This window comes from Schistocerca gregaria, chromosome 4, assembly GCF_023897955.1.
Source record: "Schistocerca gregaria isolate iqSchGreg1 chromosome 4, iqSchGreg1.2, whole genome shotgun sequence".
Lineage (NCBI taxonomy): Eukaryota > Metazoa > Arthropoda > Insecta > Orthoptera > Acrididae > Schistocerca > Schistocerca gregaria.
This window is the reverse complement of record NC_064923.1, coordinates 415,497,667-415,518,224: the sequence shown is the minus strand read 5'-3', so window position 1 is coordinate 415,518,224 and position 20,558 is coordinate 415,497,667. Positions and strand designations below refer to the sequence as shown.

Here is a 20,558-nt window from a genome sequence, read left to right as displayed (position 1 = left end):
AAATTTGGTTGTTCAAATGTGTAGAGAAATTGTCAGCAGTCATAACCTGTTTTCCTTCCAGTTTCTTCAGCTTGGGCAGCAGTATGGTCTCAAAGCAGTCACTATAGCTCATTGCATCAAATCATCCTGAACTTGAATGATTACAGCTGCATCCCTTCAGACTTCCCTCCATCTGTGTGTTCCATAGCTGCGTAGACTTATTGACAACATAGGGTGACAAAAGTTCCTGCGCTGCACTGGCACACATCCTAATGGAGCAACTAGATTTAGAAAAGTTACAAATCCTTTCTGGGTATTTTGCACGTCAGCGATAGATAACTCTGCTTTTACCAGGATCATCTGTGAGATTTGTCTCATCTAGATTCCAGATGTGTGATAGTGTTACATCCCTCATTGCATTGAACAGATTTTCAATGTATTTACACAATGTGGTTTCATCAATAGCTGCCCTGCTGCTTTTGATGTTGGTAGCAAAACTTTCAGTTAATTGAGGATGTCGTTGAAAGAAACCTTTTGTCCAATCTTTCCCTGGTGTATTGTCAGAAAATGCTGCCACATTACACCCTGGTAAGATTTTACTACATAATGCAGATCAGCAGAATTTATGGGGAAGCCATAATCACTCATGATTTCTATATATGATGCAAACGCATTCTCATCATCTCCATTAAAAACAGGCTTCATTCCTGGGGTATTTTGGTGTTTTTGTTAAGTTTGTTTAAAATCGTACGTCCTGGGATTTTGAAGTGATCTGCAACATTTCTTTTGGAAAATGTACCATTCCTGAATACTTTCCAGGCGTTGTTCCAACTGTTGGGGTGAATAATCGATGTATCGAGATGATCCTGATCTTTTATATTCACAAACCATATCTATGAGAAATATAATTAAAATAAATTTTATAGAGATGAATGGGGTTAGTTGGCTTCATTTTATGAGTGTTTGTTGAAAATGTAACCTCACTTATTTATTTTTGAAGAAGAGAGAAAACAAACACAACTGCATTATCAGGTGAAGTAAATTTTAATTCACCATTAAATCCTACAACAGATGGTCGTATACTTACGCTTTCAGTAATAAAATACTATTCTGTAGAGAGAACTTTTCAAACACAAATATCGGTGTATAAGACTTCAACTCAATCAACTAAACACAAAATGGCAGACCCAGAAAGTACTGGAAGGAAGACTGTGATGCCATCTATGATTTAGAACTGAAAGCTGTTGATTTTAGTTGAAGATTTCTCCCCTATAGGGCTTTGAAACTTTTCCATTTCTGGAGCAAAGTAATCCCTATAGGAGCAGTGTAGCCCCAATTTGTGGTACCTGGACAAATACTCGTTGTTCCTTAGGAAACATATTTCTTTTAAGAATCAAAAGTGGCAACAATTTGGTCTCATCAATAGAGAAGGATGAAATGAATCTGTAATGAGTCTTTTTGTGCCCTGAAATTTTAATCATAACGCTTTTTGTGCCCTTGGAATCCACAGTTCTATTAGAAGGCAAATCAGAGGTTAACAGAGTCTCATCTACGTTTCCAGTTTGCAAAAGTTCAAACTTTTCTCTTTCCTTTGCATCAATGACTAACTGATGAAATTCAACAATTTGTTTTGTCTGGCATCATCTGTGATATTTCTGTCTTGGATTGCATACATAGTTGTACCTCTTCACAAATCGTGAACACCATGACATTGATGTTGATCCAGTAAAATCAGCAATTCCTGTGTTACTGCATAATGCTTTCACTTGATGAATTATCGTTTTCATAGAAACTGAAATTCCTTCTTGTTGGTTCTTTAAAATTCAAGTGTTGAGTTCTGCTTCAAGTACTGGCCATTTAACAATTTCGCTTCTCAGATTATGTTTACTGTGAGGTGCACTTCCTGATTCTGCCAAGTTTTTATCATTTTTTTCAGTTGGAGGTGGTCTGAAATGCCTTTCTGCAGACCTGTTTCCGTGCTTTGTGGCATGCGCAATAACTTGCAGCTCAAAAGCAACAGTATAGCAGTGCTGTTTTTCAGCCACAGTTTACAAATAAAACCACAATATAGGTACAACATAAGTGGATATCCACACAAACACAATGGTAATTGAAGCTTGAGCAAACAATATAAAAACCATTTACAATGGCGTACATGCATCGACTGAACTCTACATAATTGTAATGCTCAAAATCTGCAAGGAAGCTAACAATGGATTGCTTCAAGTAGAAACATAGAAATTTTGAAGAAATTGAGCGTACAGGTATCTATCTTAACTTGCTACCAGCGTATAAGAAACATCCAGTTTTTGGACATATTTTTGAAGGAAAAAAAGTGTCTTACATTCTGTCATATATGGTAACTCTTACCAATAATGCTGCTTCTAAGGATGTTTTGACTGAGGACTTACAGTAACTGTTCTAGGATTGTAATGTATGTGACAATGTTTTGTTTACTTAGAGGTAACAATTAAAATAGGAGGAAGATTGGTCTAGTGGACAGCATAAGGCAATGGTATAGTCTTTCAGATGTGACATCATACATCACGAAATGGCATCGTTATGGTTTTATTTGTGTATTTCAGTTATTGACATGCTTGTGTTTTGTGTACAGGATGTCATTTAGTCCTTACGTGTGGTGGCTTAGATCATGTTTTGGTGCATATTAGTTACTAACATCAACATTTCTTTACAAACATCTCACATCTGTCCAACAGAGAAAAGGGAATGCAAACATTAAAAAAATTAGGGTGACAGGAAGTGCAAAATTGCTAAGCAGGAATGGCTAGACGACAGATGTATAGATTCAGAAGAATATAGACAGACACCGCCTACAGGAAAATTTAAGAGGCCTGTGGGGAAAAGAGAAGCAGCTTTATGAATATCAAGAGCTCAGATGGTAAACAAGTCCTAAGCAAAGAAGGGGAAAGCTGAAATATAGGAGTAGTATATAGTGTGTCTATACAAGGGATATGAAAGTAATATTATAGAAAGGGAATTGGGATGAAGATTTGATGGGAGATACAATACTGCAAGAAGAATTTGATAAAGCAATGAAAGACCTAAGTTGAAACAAGTCTCCAGGAGGAGTTAGTATTCTATCAGAACTCCTGATAGCCTGGGGGGAGTCAGCCATGACAAAACTCTTCTGTATAGTGTGCAAGATTTATGAGACAGGCGAAATACCCTCAGACTTCAAGAAGAGTGTAGTAACTCCAATTCCAAAGAAAGCAGTTGCTGACAGGTACCAAAATATGTTTAATAAGTTGTTGCAAAATACTAACACGAATTTCTTACAGAAGATTGGAAAAACTGGTAGAAGCGGACCTTGGGGAAGATTAATTTGGATTCTGAAGAAATGTAGGAACATGCGAGTCATTACTGACCCTACGACTTATTTTAGAAGACAGGTTAAGGAAAGACAAACCTATAATTATAGCATATGTAGACTTAGAGAAAGCTTTTGACAATGTTGACTGAATACTCTCTTTGAAATTCTGGAGATATCAGGGGTAAAATACAGGGAGCGAAATGTTATTTACAACTTGTGTAGAAACCAGATGGCAATTATTGTAGTTGAGGGACATGAAAGGGTGGCAATGGTTGAGAAGGGAATAGGATGAAGTTGTAGCCTATCGACGATGTTACTCAATATGGACATTGAAGAATCAAAGAAAAATTTGGAGTAGGAATTAAAATTGAAGGAGAATAAATAAAAACTTTTCAGATTTGCCAATGACATTGTAATTCTGTCAGAGACAGCAAATAACTTGGAAGAGCAGGTGAATGGATTGGACAGTGTCTTGAAAGGAGGATATAAGATGAACATCAACAAAAGCAAAATAAGGATAACAGAATGTAGTCATATTAAATCAGGTGATACTCAGGGAATCAGATTACAAAACGAGACACTTAAAGTAATAAATGAGTTTTGCTCTTTGGGCAGCAAAATAACTGATGAAAGGACGAAGTAGAGAGAATACACAATGTAGATTAGCAACGACAAGAAAAGCCTTTCTGAAGGAGAGAAATATATTTAAATTTTAAGAAGTATTTTCTGAAAGTATTTTCCTGAAGTGTAGCCATGTATGGAAGGGAAATATGGACGATAAACATATTAGATAAAAGAGAATAGAAGCTTTTGAAATGTGGTGCTACAGAAGAATGCTGAGGATTAGATGGGTCAATCGTGTAACGAACGAGGAAGTACTAAATAGAACTGGGGAGGTAAGAAATTTGTGGCACAACTTAATCAAAAGAAGTGATCACTTGGTAGGACACATTCTAAAACATCAAGAGATCACCAATTAATATTGGAGGGAAGTTCGGGAGGTAAAAATCATAGTGGCAGATCAAAAGCTGAATACACATATTGAAAACGTCTGGTTGATGATTGCAGAACAACTGGCTTGGGATACATCACCTGTTGCTAAACCAGATCAACCTTGGTAATATGTGGAAGTAGCATGGACTGGTATGCTCGAATAACATATACAGGGTCTCTCTGATTCAATGCCAAGGCGTGTAGCAGTGGTTGTAGCCAAAAATGGCAGCAACGCTCAATACCAATTTCATCATCTTCCTCACTTCACATGGAGCTGTATTTTTAGTCATGTGATCTTTGTACAATGCATTCTCCCCCCAAATCAATTAAGTTTTGATACCCCAGTCCTACTTGATGTTGCATTTTGGGCAGCCAGAAGTGTGTTTGTTGTGAACCAAGTGCAAGCCTTTTCAGCTACAATCTGGGCTGTTTCTTATGTGGTTGAGCTGCAGGCCTTCTTCAGTACTAATCTGTCACAGGGAAGCAGTTTCTAGAATCTTTTCTATGTCAAGAGCAGGAGTGAACTTCATTACAAACCCTAAGGTGTTCCATACTTTATGCTCCTGTTTGTTCAAAGTTACATTTCTTTCCAATGGTAGAATCTGCCCATGTGAGCCTTTGGTTTCTCTTAAGATGGTAAGACTCCACCTATCTGAGATGAGTCAGTGCTTGTACTGGTTGTCATTATGAGTCAGGCTTAGAATGAGCAAGATGCACCATATAAACAAATCTGTTCATGTATCAACCATGGGAGGCAACAAAATGTTGATAACAGCAGTCACCATTGACTAATGTTGATCATAGCAGCACACTGATGGGCCCAGTGCAGCAAATTATTCACAAATTAAATAGTAGTCAATAACAAATGGTTGGCTGCCATACCTTCCAGAACCATATAACTTGGCTGCAGCAGTCACAGGGCAAAGAGATTATCATGGGCACAGGAATATTGCCACTGTAAACACAAACCATGGAAAAAGGTCACATGAACCAGTAACTCTTGGTACATGCCGACAGCAGGGCCTGAGGATAAGCATGAAACTACATGATGTGATGAGTTCACATGCCGACAGCAGGGCCTGAAGATAAGCATGAAACTACATGATGTGATGAGTTCACATGCCGACAGCAGGGCCCGAGGATAAGCATGAAACTACATGATGTGATGAGTTCACTTGCCAACAGAGCACCATTCGGTCACATTGTGGAGGCTTTGTCATACAGGGGAGAGGGGTGCTTAGGCAGAATGAAATGAGGTCCGAAACGTGCCATCATTTGTCACTAGTGGAAAGATAGATGAACCATTTGCCTGATTAGGTGCATCCATTTGTTCACCTACAGCATCCCAGAGATGTCCTGCATCTTCAGCAAGACAATTCACCACCTCATTGCTTCAGAACTGTTTGCCGAGTGGTTGCTGGACATACGGGGGGTACTTGTGTCCCCTGAACCCCTCTGCTTCGTCCCACATAACCTGACTTCAATCCTATCCACATCTGTGATGTTGCTGAGTGAGATGTGTTTGCCTTCAACCCAACTCTGGCCAAGTTCGTGGTGATTTCATCTGTAAGACTATTGCTCAACATTAAAAAATTCTCATGTAGCCCTACGATGCCTGTTATGAACACAGGCATTCCAGCCAGAAGCACAGAAAGACTTGAAAGTAGTGTGGACTGGAATAACCAGCCTACAAAGAAGAGCATTTGCTTTATTAATAAATAAATCAAATACAATAGTGGTGATGAATCAGAATAGAAACAGAAACTATCCAGGCATCAATACTGACAAAACACATGGCAAAGGACAAGAAGAAAGAATAAGAGATTTTTGCTATTGAGGGAGTATTTGCAGTCTGGTGCTACAGGACAACGTTTCAAATCGTAGAGCAAATAAAATATGGAAGGAAGGGGCAACAGGAAAGACAGACAATGGAAGAGAACATTCATCAGAAAATGGATAAGATAGAATACTTTTAATGGCTTGCAAGAACAATTAATATGGCAGTGAAAGGAGCAACAGAAATGAGAATTCCTATAATAAGAGGTATTTGGTATGTGCGGATGGATAGGTGTGCGTGTGTGCGCCTACACCTGTCCTTTTTTCCCCTTAAGGTAAGTCTTTCCGCTCCCGGGATTGGAATGACTCCTTATCCTCTCCCTTAAAACCCACATCCTTTCGTCTTTCCCTCTCCTTCCCTCTCTCCTGAAGAAACAACCATTCGTTGCGAAAGCTTGAATTTTGTGTGTATGTTTGTGTGTCTATCGACCTGCCAGCGCTTTTGTTTGGTAAGTCGTTTGGTAAGTCACATCATCTTTGTTTTTAGATATATAATTTCTATAGTAAGACAGGCATTAGAATACATCAGACAGGTTAAAAAAAGTGATGCTGATGTGAGAGGCTGGGAGAACAGGAATGCAAGGCAGCGATGGAATCCAACAGGTAATGAAGAGGTCTTGAACATTGCATGCCATGTGTGATCGTGCATTATCCTGTTGTAATGTGGCCATCGGCACGTCCTGAAGATGTGAGGATGAAAGGCAAGAATGCTAGCTGATAGTGTACCGGCAGTGCAAACAAGGATGGGTGGGGATAGGGGGTGGAAGTGGAATCCAATACCACCCCAAACCATAATACAAGGTGCAGGACCAGTGTGGTGAAGCGTAAGGCAACAGTTCAACAATCTCTCACCATGGTGTCTCCAGACTCTAACATGACCATCATGATGGTGCAGGCAGAATCGGGATTCGTCAGTAAAAACAGCGTCATTCCATTTGGCTGGCCATGGCTGTCATTAATTGCACCATTGCTGATGCAAATGCCTGTGGCATTGACTCAGTGGTGAACACAGCAATGGATGCCTAGCGGACAGTCCACTCCGCTGTAAACTGTAGCAAATACCACCTGTGGGCACTGCTTGTAGCTCAACAGATGAAATTTGTTGTGATATGGTTCATGATGTGGAAGAGTGATCCGTTCCTGCCGCCCATGCAATATGTGTCATAACGTGCAGTGGTGCACTGAGGTGGGTGCTATCAGTTTTGTTGGTCTGTTGTTCCCTCCTGCATCCAGCAATTAAAAACACTCGTATTTTATCTAGAATCGCATTCAATGATTGAAGAGAAACTGGTAAATGATCCTGCTATTGATGGGCTTCACGTGATAGGCATTGTTTTGCAAGTGCATGACGCATCTTTGCAAGTGTTGAATCAGGAATATTTTTCCACATAATATATGTGACAGATGTACGACAAACGTGAAACAAAGAAAATTTGGTAAAATAACTTCTGTCTCTTTAAAAAAAATGGTTAATAGTGTGTTACTGTGTCATTAGAGGTAGATATAGTTAAAGGATGGTTTTTAGAGGATTCATAGAATTTACAAATATATTCTAGTTGTACAGTGCCTTTATTTATATTTTTTTTAAGAAAAATGGAGTTTGTGAGGTTTTCTCATTGTATACGTGTCAAATATTTACAAGAATCTCTTGTAATAACTGTCTGATAGATATTTAAACATGAACCATATTTTTTGTAACAGTACAGGTAAAATAGTCTTAAAATATATATTTCATTTAATTCAATAACATTATCACCAAAAAATTTTGCCATCAGTTCCGTGTCTCTAAACTGCACCCACTTGGTTCAGAAACATTGCTAGAACTGACGGTTAACAGGTCATTGAATCTTGTCAGTTGGTGTACGCATATTGATTTAGGCAAGACTTACATATACCTTATAGCACATATGACTAGTTTATGTAAATGAATAATTATCATGCAGTAAAATGGTGTATACAAAATTCTTCATATAAATATCAAAGAGTATGGTGAAAAATGGCATCATAGTTATCATCACACAAACAAACAGGAATCACTCTTGGAACTGTGTTCAAAAGCAAACATCACAACAGTCAAATCACAACACAGGCATAGGTGCACTTATTAAACAAAGTTGACTAGTTCCATTATTTGGTTCTTTGAGACAAATATTCACTTCACTCTGTATCATCCTCATCAGCTGCATCCACATAATTGTAATTAACTGTCTCCGGAGCAGCATTGGCAGCAGTATTGGCATCATTAGAGTCATCACCTGGTGTCTCTGTAATAAGTTGTCCAAGTTATAAAGCAGAAAATATACACACAATTGCATTTACATTCATTCCATATTTGTACATATGTAGCCTATATAGTCACATAGATCATTAAAAAAAGTTTGAAAGGTATGGTTCCATTTGTAGCACATCCAAGAGATGAAACTGAATCTGATGATACAGTATAATCTCTGTCTGTTGTTACCAGCATACTTTTTATCAAGTCAACTCTATCAAGTTACTAATAGTTCTTGCAGTTCACTTACAGTATGATTTTAAATGGCACTCTGCAAGAATTGAGTTACTCTGTTGCTAAATGCAGTAACTGAGAAAAACAGCAGATTACAACTAGTGTGTAAAAACCATTGACTGCCCCCCCCCCCCCTCTCTCTCTCTCTCTCTCTCTCTCTCTCTCTCTCTCTCACACACACACGAGGGTTGAGTGAAAAGTAATGTCTCCACCTTCATTAATTGGGTTTGTATGGGAATATTTTAATAAATCAAGTGCAGAAATAATCCTTAGAATGTCATCTTTAATTAACAATATTCACTTTGCCACATATAAACCAGCCAGTTTGATACATTTCTGCCAATAATGAACAAGTTTTCTGAAGTTGACACAGTTTCTGCAACCACAGTCTCTCAGTTCTCAATGTATTCATTAGAATGATGTCACCACAGATCGTCCTTCATTTTCAGGAACAGATGGAAGTAAGACGGTGCTAAATCTGGACTGCACGGAGGATGCCATACGGTGTTGAGATTCAGTCTGTGAAGTTCTGCTGTGGCGGCATGTGAAGTGTGTGGTTTGGCATTGTCATGCTGCAGGAACACATTTCCCTTTTCCTTTCAGACTGTCATTAGCTGTTATTTCAGAGTTTGCAGCATTGTGATGTAATGCTCTGAATTTATTATTGTTCCACAATCAAGAAAATTAAAATGGATTTCACCATCTCCCTCCCACAACACTGTGGCCACGATTTTTCCAGCTGAGGGCTGCGTCCTGAAATTCTTCTTCTGGGGTGACTCTTTGTGTCAATATCCCACAGACTGACGTTTCGTCTTCGGGTCGTAATGGTGTGCCCACATTTTGTCTCCTGTCACGATCGAATGGAGAAAGGCATCACCTTCATTCTCGCAATGCGAGAAGAGTTCCTGGAAAATTTCAAGTCTCACTTTCATTTCAGGAGTCAGCATCCGGGGTACACATCATGCACAGATATTACAATAGCCAAACAAAGCAATAATATGACCAACACGTACTTGTGAAATGCTGATTGTGCTTACAGTTTCTCTCTAAGTGATACAACAATCGTCCTGAATCAATCTGTCAACAGTTTGCTTCTGAAACTCGGTGGTTGCTGTCACAGAACGACCAACTCTTTGTTTGTCACGCAGGTCAGATGTCCCCGCATCAACATCTTTAAACTTACTTGCCCGACGACACACAGTACTCACCTCAACACAATCACCATAAACTGCTTTCATTGTCTGATGAATCTCATTTGATGTGACGCCTTCTGCCGTCAAGAAATCAATGACTGCATGTTGCTTAAATCACACTGGCTGACCGTCTGTGAAGGATTCCATACTTTACACTATAACAACACAACCATTCAATGTTAAGGCTTCCCTCCAACTGGAGCTGTAGAGAAGAGGCTCCGAAACAAGCCAGTACCTACCACATACCAATGCTGCCAACTGTGAAGGTGGAGGCATTACTTTTCAGTCAACCCTCATATATTCATTCCATAAGTTATGATGAATAGAATAATCAAATATATATGGGAACAGAATGAGATTTTCACTCTGCAGCAGAGTGTGATGTGAAACTTCCTAGCAGATTAAAACTGTCTGCTGGACTCAAACTTGGGACCTTCGCCTTTTGCAAGTGCTCTACCAGCTGAGCTATCCAAGCACAACTCACAACCCGTCCTCACAGCTTTAATTCTGCCAGTACCTAATCTCCTACCATCCAAACCTCACAGAAGCTCTTCTGCAAACCTTGCAGGAATAGCACTCCTGGAAGAAAGAATATTGCAGAGACAAGACTTAGCCACAGCCTGGGAATGTTTCCAGAATGAGAGTTTCACTCTGCAATGGAGTGTGCAATGATATGAAACTTCCTAGCAGATTAAAACTGTGTGCTGAACCGAGACCACAGTTTTAATCTGCCAGGAAGTTTCATATATGGGATGTCTTACATTTGGCTCATTGTCTCATTACTGAAATTGACAATGGAATAGTTTCATATTACATAAATCTAGAGAAGGAATGTCTGTGGTAAAAGTCTTTCTGCAACACACTGCAATCTCTAAGCTAAAGGTATATATTGCAGGCTAGACATTAAACAAAAAGGAAGGCTTATATATAGGAAGAGACCAATTTTGACACACTATCTGAAACCTAAGCTAGGCATTATGTAAGGTTGATATGAACAGTGCAGTGTTTTATTTAGCATTGCCATCATATTCATTTACCTTCATCTGCACTGAACTTCAGTTTACCCAGCAATTTGTAGGGACCTACAGGTTAATGCTGAATTCAAATTGCAGTGAATCTTTTCATTCTTGTGCAACAGTATTTCCAGAAGTTAAAGTTGTTAAAGCATAAAGAAAGTCCTGAGGCCAACCACAACTTTGAACTCTTAGTCTCACTCATACTTGTTGAGGCTTCAAGCCTCATTCCAGAATGAAATTTCCAATCTGCAGAAGTGTGTGTGTGTGTGTGTGTGTGTGTGTGTGTGTGTGTGTGTGTGTGTGTGTAAGTAAATGTCCTTGGCATTAAAACTTTGTTGGACTGTGGCTGAAGTCAGATACTTCTACCAACTGAGGCAACCATGCATCCCTTATGGCCTGACATACAGCTTCATTCTTGCAGTAACTCTGTCCTACTCACACCCTACAGAGTGGCTGATTCATTTAGCATCATATCCCTGCCTGTAATCCTGTCTGAAATAAGACAAGTACGTTTTTATTACATAGATATGCTCGAAGAGAGAATATAATTTTATTCTTGTTTTGGTGCAGAATCTGGAGTTTCTTTTAGAATCAAGTCAACATGTTTTAAAAATGTATTTTCAGATATTCACGACAAGCACTTGCACATGCTTACGTTCTTTCATAGTGCAGTAAAGTAAGAATAACTTGCTCTCATCAAATAATTTACATCAATCTCTCCCAATTTTTTATGTTATCCAAGTGTTTATTCTGTATTTTCAGTTTCATTCACTCTGTAAAAGCAGTACCAAATTGCTCGAGCTTAGTCTCAAATGAAACAGGTTAGAATTTCAGAAATTTAAATTCCATTCATTGTGTCCAATGGTTTCATTCTGTCCAGACTTCTATCTTAGATGTGTTTACAATCCAGATATTTCTTTCTGATTTTCTCTGTAGATTTATGAGCAGGTCTTCAGGGTCCAGAAGCAGCAGTATTAAGACCGTATTTGTGTGTTTCTTTCAGTTTATGTATTTTGTATTTATTATTGTCCTGTGTGGACTTTCACATGTTTGAATACCAGACAGTTAAGAAGGTATCTCCCGTCATTCATGCTTGAACACTGATGAAATAAAAGATTTGTCAGTAAACACCAAAACAATACTCGGTGAAGTGTTTGATTCACATGACTTTCAGATGCTAACAATTATGCAGTATGTAGGGTGCAAAAGCCTGTCCTGAGTAAGTGAAAGCAGTATTTTTTTTATTTATTTATTTTATTTTTTTTACATGGAATGATTGGATAGCACTTACACAAGTTGAGAAGTAGAAACAGCTCACCATATATTATCAAGCTGCTGGCATTCATTATTTTAGCTTCTTATTGCCACTGATTATTTATGCTGGTTTCTTTCCAGTAAAGCAGCTCTCCAAAATTTTCTTCTTCTTGTTTCTTTCTTTTACCTTCTGCCTCGCTGGATTGCATGTTTCTTTTTGTTTTCAGTTACATTGTTTCCACCACTAGTTGAACATTATGCACTTAGAATCAATCTGTACTTTCTTTCAGTCTTTGCCAACACTAAAAAGATTTTCTTCACATTTCCACAATGTCTTAATCTTAGAAGAAAAGTTCCTGTGTCATGTTTGAATATCTTGGGATACAGCTATGCAAATTCTTCAGAAACCACAAATACTTAGACAGCTAACTCTCCTGTCATTTTCAAGGCATGGACTTCCGCCTAACCTACTGGTGCTCAATATAAATCCCGGAGGTTGAGGCTGTACTCACCCAAGGACCAATAAGAGGCCATGCAAGAAGAAAGATAATGCCACGAGGTAAATGCTTACAACATGTAGAGATACTAAACACTTGCAGACTGATGAAAGTGTTGTGCTCACTTAATCTCTTTACTGTTTCACTAGATAAAAATAGGTCATCACTATTTATAAGGCCGTATGCTAATAAATTGTCATTAGATTCCGTTAAAACACTATCCCAATAGTCGGTAGTGGAGGACAAAATATTCATGTTGTTATAATTCATGCAATGACCAGTGTTGTAGCTTTGTCCAGCAATTGCTGATTTGATTTGTTGTTATGGTCTTAAATGTTCATGACCAATATTTGCCAAGCTGCACTGCAAGGGAACTGTTAGACACCATGTGCCTTGCAGGAACCTAGATCATCTTCCACAGCCCCTGTCAGTCCAGAACTTGGAGGAAGGTTGAAAACATACTTAAAACCCATTTCTTGAAGATTGAAAAGTTTTGTTTAAATGCGTCCTGCCCATAGGGCAGAGGAGCCACTAACACAGGAGCTTTCTCCTCACTCCTCTGAACTTAAGCAATTCAGTAGAATTGTCGAAGACTGTTGTATAGAACATAAGATATTTAGACAAACTTGTCACTGTTGTGAGAATTTAGTAGTAATCTCTTTGCCTCAATGGAGTTTCATTCACAACCACAGAAATAACTTTGGTTGTACCTCTGGGAAAGTGGTAGCTCTAGACTCTGCAAGTCACCATAAGGTTCATGATGTATTAGGATCGTCATCATTGTCATCATCTCATCTCACCCATCCCCTTCTCCCCAAGACCATCGTGTTCCAGATCACAGAAGGTGTGTGAAAATAAAGATTATATACTATTTAACTAATTGTATGCTGAGGGTTGGCTTTCAGAACTCAAAAATCACATTTTTTTACAACTTAAAGCAGGTGTTTTTCCTTTCATATTTTCCATATATTATTTTATTATATTATTCAATGATAATGTAACTGGATTCAACCACAGATGGTCATCTTAAATTTTATTTGCACGTGGTGCTCACTATGTGTTGTCATTAAAGTATGCTGTGATGTGTTCATTTGGAATTTGTGCGGCTGAAACATGTTAAGTTCTGAAACATTAGTGTGATTACGTAACACAATGAAAGAATACGAAAGTGTTAAAAGAATGTTGTTTTCTCCAGAGTACAAAGGTTTTAGTGACACACTGTACATCTAGGCATTTCTCTAATTTTACTCTTGAGGTCATGTACATCACATACAAGTGGGCTGCATATATTGGTATATGACATCTCAGAATTTTCACAGTTCAGCTCTCAAGGATACACAGTATCTTTATTGTATAGCATTCATGTAATGTTCTCACACTATCTAAACTAACCCATGATGAAGCACACAGCTCTTAGCCTTTAATCCAATTCAGTCATAGACTAACAGTACAGAAGTAACTGACAGTACAATACTGCATCTTTTCCTTTAAACCAATTTTCTAAACATTATATAATTGCTAATAATACTCTACTGTCTACAGTCTCTAGATCGTAAGCAAATATATATATCGCAGAATTTTGTATGACCAATGCAGCTGACTCAACTGTCAATACAGCACTCAAGTAACATCATTATGAAATAAACTTTCAAATATTCAGCAACTTCACAAATAACTGCACATTTTCCATTCCATTCAACTGTGCTAACATATAAATAAATTCTGAGATACCCACTTGTACGTGATGTACATGACCTCAAGAGTAAAATTAGAGAAATGCTTACATGTACAGAGTGTCACTAAAACCTTTGTAATCTGGAGAAAAGAATATTCTGTTAACACCATTGCATTCTTTCACTGTGTTATTTACATAACCACACTAATATTTCAAAACTTAACTTAATAGAATAGATACTGTATTGGAAAGAGGTTACAATATGAACATTAACAAAAGTAAAACAGGCATAACGAGATGTTGTGCTTTTTGAGCAACAATGTAAATAAAATAGAAAGAAACTTCCACATGGGAAAAATATATTAAAAACAAAGATTCCAAGACTTACCAAGCGGGAAAGCGCCGGCAGACAGGCACATGAACAAAACACACACACAGAATTACTAGCTTTCGCAACCGATGGTTGCTTCTTCAGGAAGGAGAGGGAAAGACGAAAGGATGTGGGTTTTAAGGGAGAGGGTAAGGAGTCATTCCAATCCCGGGAGCGGAAAGACTTCCCTTAGGGGAAAAAAAGGACAGGTGTACACTCGCGCACACACACATATCCATCCGCACATACACAGACACAAGCAGACATATTTAAAGGCAAAGAGTAAGGGCAGAGATGTCAGTCGAGGCGGAAGTACAGAGGCAAAGAAGTTGTTGAAAGACAGGTGAGGTATGAGCGGCGGCAACTTGAAATTAGCGGAGGTTAAGGCCTGGCGGATATCGAGAAGAGAGGATATACTGAAGGGCGAGTTCCCATCTCCGGAGTTCGGATAGGTTGGTGTTGGTGGGAAGTATCCAGATAACTCGGACGGTGTAACACTGTGCCAAGATGTGCTGGCCGTGCATCAAGGCATGTTTAGCCACAGGGTGATCCTCATTACCAACAAACACTGTCTGCCTGTGTCCATTCATGCGAATGGACAGTTTGTTGCTGGTGATTCCCACATAGAAAGCGTCACAGTGCAGGCAGGTCAGTTGGTAAATCACGTGGGTGCTTTCACACGTGGCTCTCCCTTTGATCGTGTACACCTTCCGGGTTACAGGACTGGAGTAGGTGGTGGTGGGAGGGTGCATGGGACAGGTTTTACACCAGGGGCGGTTGCAAGGGTAGGAGCCAGAGGGTAGGGAAGGTGGTTTGGGGATTTCATAGGGATGAACCAAGAGGTTACGAAGGTTAGGTGGACGGCGGAAAGACACTCTTGGTGGAGTGGGGAGGATTTCATGAAGGATGGATCTCATTTCGGGGCAGGATTTTAGGAAGTAGTATCCCTGCTGGAGAGCCACATTCAAGGTCTGATCCAGTCCCGGGAAGTATTCTGTCACAAGTGGGGCACTTTTGGGGTTCTTCTGTGAGAGGTTCTGGGTTTGAGGGGATGAGGAAGTGGCTCTGGTTATCTGCTTCTGTACCAGGTTGGGAGGGTAGTTGCGGGATGCGAAAGCTGTTTTCAGGTTGTTAGTGTAATGGTCGAGGGATTCAGGACTGGAGCAGATTAGTTTGCCACGAAGGCCTAGGCCTAGGCCTAGGCCTAGGCCTAGGCCTAGGCCTGCCACCCTACCTAAAACCTCTTTCCTCGTCACCTTAGCCAGCTTCATCCTGACCCACAACTTCTTCACTTTTGAAGGCCAGACATACCAACAATTAAAGGGAACAGCCATGGGCACCAGGATGGCCCCTTCGTATGCCAACCTATTTATGGGTCGCTTAGAGGAAACCTTCTTGGTTACCCAAGCCTGCCAACCCAAAGTTTGGTACAGATTTATTGATGACATCTTCATGATCTGGACTCACAGTGAAGAACAACTCCAGAATTTTCTCTCCAACCTCAACTCCTTTGGTTCCATCAGATTCACCTGGTCCTACTCCAAATCCCATGCCACTTTCCTAGACGTTGACCTCCATCTGTCCAATGGCCAGCTGCACACATCCGTCCACATCAAACCCACCAACAAGCAACAGTACCTCCATTATGACAGCTGCCACCCATTCCATATCAAACGGTTCCTTCCCTACAGCCTAGGCCTTCGTGGGAAACGAATCTGCTCCAGTCCTGAATCCCTCGATTACACTAACAACCTGAAAACAGCTTTCGCATCCCGCAACTACCCTCCCAACCTGGTACAGAAGCAGATAACCAGAGCCACTTCCTCATCCCCTCAAACCCAGAACCTCTCACAGAAGAACCCCAAAAGTGCCCCACTTGTGACAGAATACTTCCCGGGACTGGATCAGACCTTGAATGTGGCTCTCCAGCAGGGATACTACTTCCTAAAATCCTGCCCCGAAATGAGATCCATCCTTCATGAAATCCTCCCCACTCCACCAAGAGTGTCTTTCCGCCGTCCACCTAACCTTCGTAACCTCTTGGTTCATCCCTATGAAATCCCCAAACCACCTTCCCTACCCTCTGGCTCCTACCCTTGCAACCGCCCCCGGTGTAAAACCTGTCCCATGCACCCTCCCACCACCACCTACTCCAGTCCTGTAACCCGGAAGGTGTACACGATCAAAGGGAGAGCCACGTGTGAAAGCACCCACGTGATTTACCAACTGACCTGCCTGCACTGTGACGCTTTCTATGTGGGAATGACCAGCAACAAACTGTCCATTCGCATGAATGGACACAGGCAGACAGTGTTTGTTGGTAATGAGGATCACCCTGTGGCTAAACATGCCTTTATGCACTGTATCCTGTCTACTTAGGCCCTCAGCAGTTATGTTGTTGCTGAAAAAGCACAACATCCCGTTATGCCTGTTCTACTTTTGTTAATGTTCATCCTTGTAACCTCTTTCCAATAAAATATCCATTCCATTCAACTGCTTTTCCAAGTCCTTTTCTGTCACTAACAGAATTACAATGTCATCAATAAACCACAGTTTTTATTTTTGTTTCTTGAACTCCCATTCCAAATTTTTCTTTGATTTCCTATACTGCTTGCTCAATATACAGACTGAATAACATCGGGGAAACGCTGCAACCTTGTCTTGCTCCTTTCTGAACTACTGATTCTCTTTCATACCCTTTGATTCTTGTAACTGCAGTCTGGTTTCTGTACATGTTGTATATAACTTTCTGCTCCATTTATTTTATCCCCACTGCCTTAATAATTTCAAAGAATGTATTCCAGCAAACATTTTCAAAAGCTTTTTATAAACCAATAAATAATATAAAACCAGGTTCATCTTTCTTAAACCTGTCTTCTAAGATAAGTTGTAAGATCAGTATTGACCTTACATCTTCCTGAGTTTCTCTGGAGCGCAAACTCATCTTTCCCAAAGCCAATACATGTCAGTCTGTCTACTCTTCTGTACATGGTTGGTGTCAGTATTTTTGCGACCATGACTCATTAAACACATTCCGTGGTATTCGTACTAGTCAGCACCCGCCTTCTTTAGAATTTAAATTACTACATTCTTCTTGTAGTCTGAGGGTATTTTGCCTGTTTCACATGACTTGCACACCACATGAAATAATAATGTCATGGCCTGTTCTCCCAGCAATCTCAATAATACTGAGGGAATGCAATCTACTCCAGGTGCATTGTTTTGATTTTCATCTTACAGTGCTCTGTCAAATTCTTTTCACTGTATCACACCTCATATCTCATCTTCTTCTTTTCTTTCAATAATCTTGTCTTCAAATTTGTTCACTTTGTACAGCTCTTCTGTACAGTCCTCCCATCTTTCAGGCTTCCATTCTTTGTTTAGTGCTGATTTGTCATCTGAGGTCTTGATACTCATTCAGGTGCTTCTCTTTTCCCCAGATGTTTCCTCACTTCTCATATATGTGGCATCTGTTTATCCAGTATTCATGATTGGTTCTGTAGCTTTGCATTTCTTTTCCAGCTGTTAGTGCTTTGCAGTTTTCCATTTCCTGTCAGTCTCATTTTTCTGTCATACATGTCTGTCTTTCACCTACTACATTTCCTAGGTTTGGTCATTTGACGCCACATGTATTAGCCAATTGGGGTTTGCCTGTTTGATAATGTGCTGCCTTCACTGCTTAATCTCTCAATGGTGTCTATTGATCTCTATTTTACTCCTTTCCATTGGCAGATGACTCCTTTCCATTGGCAGTCCATGTGCTCCAGTGTGGCAGCTTGTAGCCTTTTGACTTACGAAGGTAGTAATTGTAAATAATTTGAATGTATTAATTTTATGTATATAAACTGAACAGTTTAAATATATTTAAATTTTATAATTAATAGTTTAAAATGGCACGTGGGAGGGAAGAAACCGAGCCAATGACTTGCCAGTTCGTGCGTTAGACCATTCAGCCATGTTGCTGTCGTGCCAACTGCTCCTCAAAAATCCCTCAGACTCTACACTTGCGCAATATATTACTTGTAATTTCAATGAAAAATACTGAACTGGTGCTGTGAGCTGCATTGTACTCATAGTGTTAGAAGGGATAACATCACATCAGAGCATGTGCAGTCAAAAACATAGAGCTGCACCCTTTCTCTGAGTTGACTGTAGCATGGCTGACCACGATTTCAACACTCGACACTGGTTTCTAGTTATCATGGAGAGGGCACTACAAAATATGCTTTTGTCCATTTTATTTGCATACCAGCACACATTTGAAGAAAAATGGCACAACTTTAGTGCAATTCCCAACTTGCATTCAAAGATAAATGGCATTTTTTAGCAGGATATTTACAGCATACTGGAGTGCAGTAATACATGATAACCAGCCACCACTGCTGCTTTCCTTGCTTCAATCATCTGTTGTCTAATGCTCTCTTTGAAGCTCAGAACATCTATTCTTTCAAATTATCCACACATCTCCGCAATTTTTACTTTAATTTGCTGTCCTTAACTGATTGATTATGGTTAAAATCTGTATCTGGAAATGTTTTGCAGTTTAAAGTTTATTTTAAGGTCTCTCTCTCTCTCTCTTACCATTACATACTTTATTTGAAAACCCCAGTGTCTCAAATCTCTCTCCCAAATGGCAACCTTCTCTCATGAGTCTTAAAACAAGTTTCTATAATGATTAAATTATGCTCTGTGCAAAATTATGACAGGAAACTTAACCTTTCATTCATTTCTCCAGTCAATTAATTTTTTTATTGCATCATACGTACCAGACTAACATATAGTTCCTGAAGAGAGGCAGAAACTTGTTCAACAGTCATAGGGAAAACAGTCTGAATGACTGACTGATCTGCTCTCATAACATTAGCCAACTTAGGCCTTGCTAGTGTAATATTACAAACAGCTGAAAGCTAGGGAAAACTACAGCCATTGTATTTCCTGATGACAAGCAGCTGTATTATATGGTTCAATGATAACAGCATCCTCTTGAGTAAAATACCCAACAGATAAAATAGTCCTCCATTTTGAGGTCTGGTATGGGGACTACTCAGGAGGATGTTGCCATTAGCAAAAATAAATTTGGCATTCTGTGGTTTGAAGAGTGGAATGTTAGTTCCCTTAATTGAGTAGGCCCTTAGTAAGTTAAAAAAACTTGAAAAAAGATAAATGGGTAGCTTGAGGCTATAGTGAAAATTAGAAGTGCAGTGAAGATAAATGGGTAACTTGAGGCTATAGTGAGAATTAAAAGTGCAGTGGCAAAAGGTATAGGATTTCTCAAGTTAGTTCAGGTCTATCAGCACAAAAATTGACAAAAAGTTGAGAACCACCACAATAGTACACATATACCAAATATGCCTACGGATTCTGGAGATGAAGAACAGGCTGAAAGAATGTACGATGAAATAAAAGAAATGAAAGTTCTGGTTTGTATCTTTGACAAGCTTATTTGTTAATCAGCACTAAAATATACATATATAATCAGATTCAGAGTTAAATTTATTATCATGTTTTCTTTAAAAAAAAGTATGATATTCAGAGAGATTTCAGCAACATAATTCCTCAATGCATGCAAGCTGCAATAAAGCAAGAAGTTATCAGAGTTGGCATGAACCGAACAAAATCAGCAATTATTTCTTATTTAATGTCCCATTTTCTTGTGGTTTTGATTCATTTTGAAATGGTAGTGCTTTATTAGACAATTAAGTTTGTTTCAATGTAGGGTCCATTGCAAAAAAAAAAGGTTGTGTGGTTTTTATACTGCTTAAAATAACTCGCTCACTATCCCTAAATATTGGTCCATAATTAAAAAAAAAAAAAAAAAAAACCAGGCGAGCTTCTCCTTGAACAATAAATCAAGATAGTTTCACACAAGCAATGTCAAAATGAAAAGCACTTACTATGAAAACACACA

General features: G+C 39.3%; 1 protein-coding gene across 1 annotated transcript in view; it reads right to left on the bottom strand.

Moving 5' to 3' along the window:
• Positions 1 to 7,689: 7,689 nt before the first annotated feature.
• The window catches only part of LOC126366008 (trimeric intracellular cation channel type 1B.1), a 50,081-nt gene continuing 37,212 nt past the window's right edge, over positions 7,690 to 20,558 (bottom strand). Inside the window, exon 8 of the mRNA XM_050008853.1 lies at positions 7,690 to 8,403. The gene's annotated coding sequence lies outside the window, so the exon portion shown is untranslated. The remainder of the gene's footprint in view (positions 8,404 to 20,558) is intronic.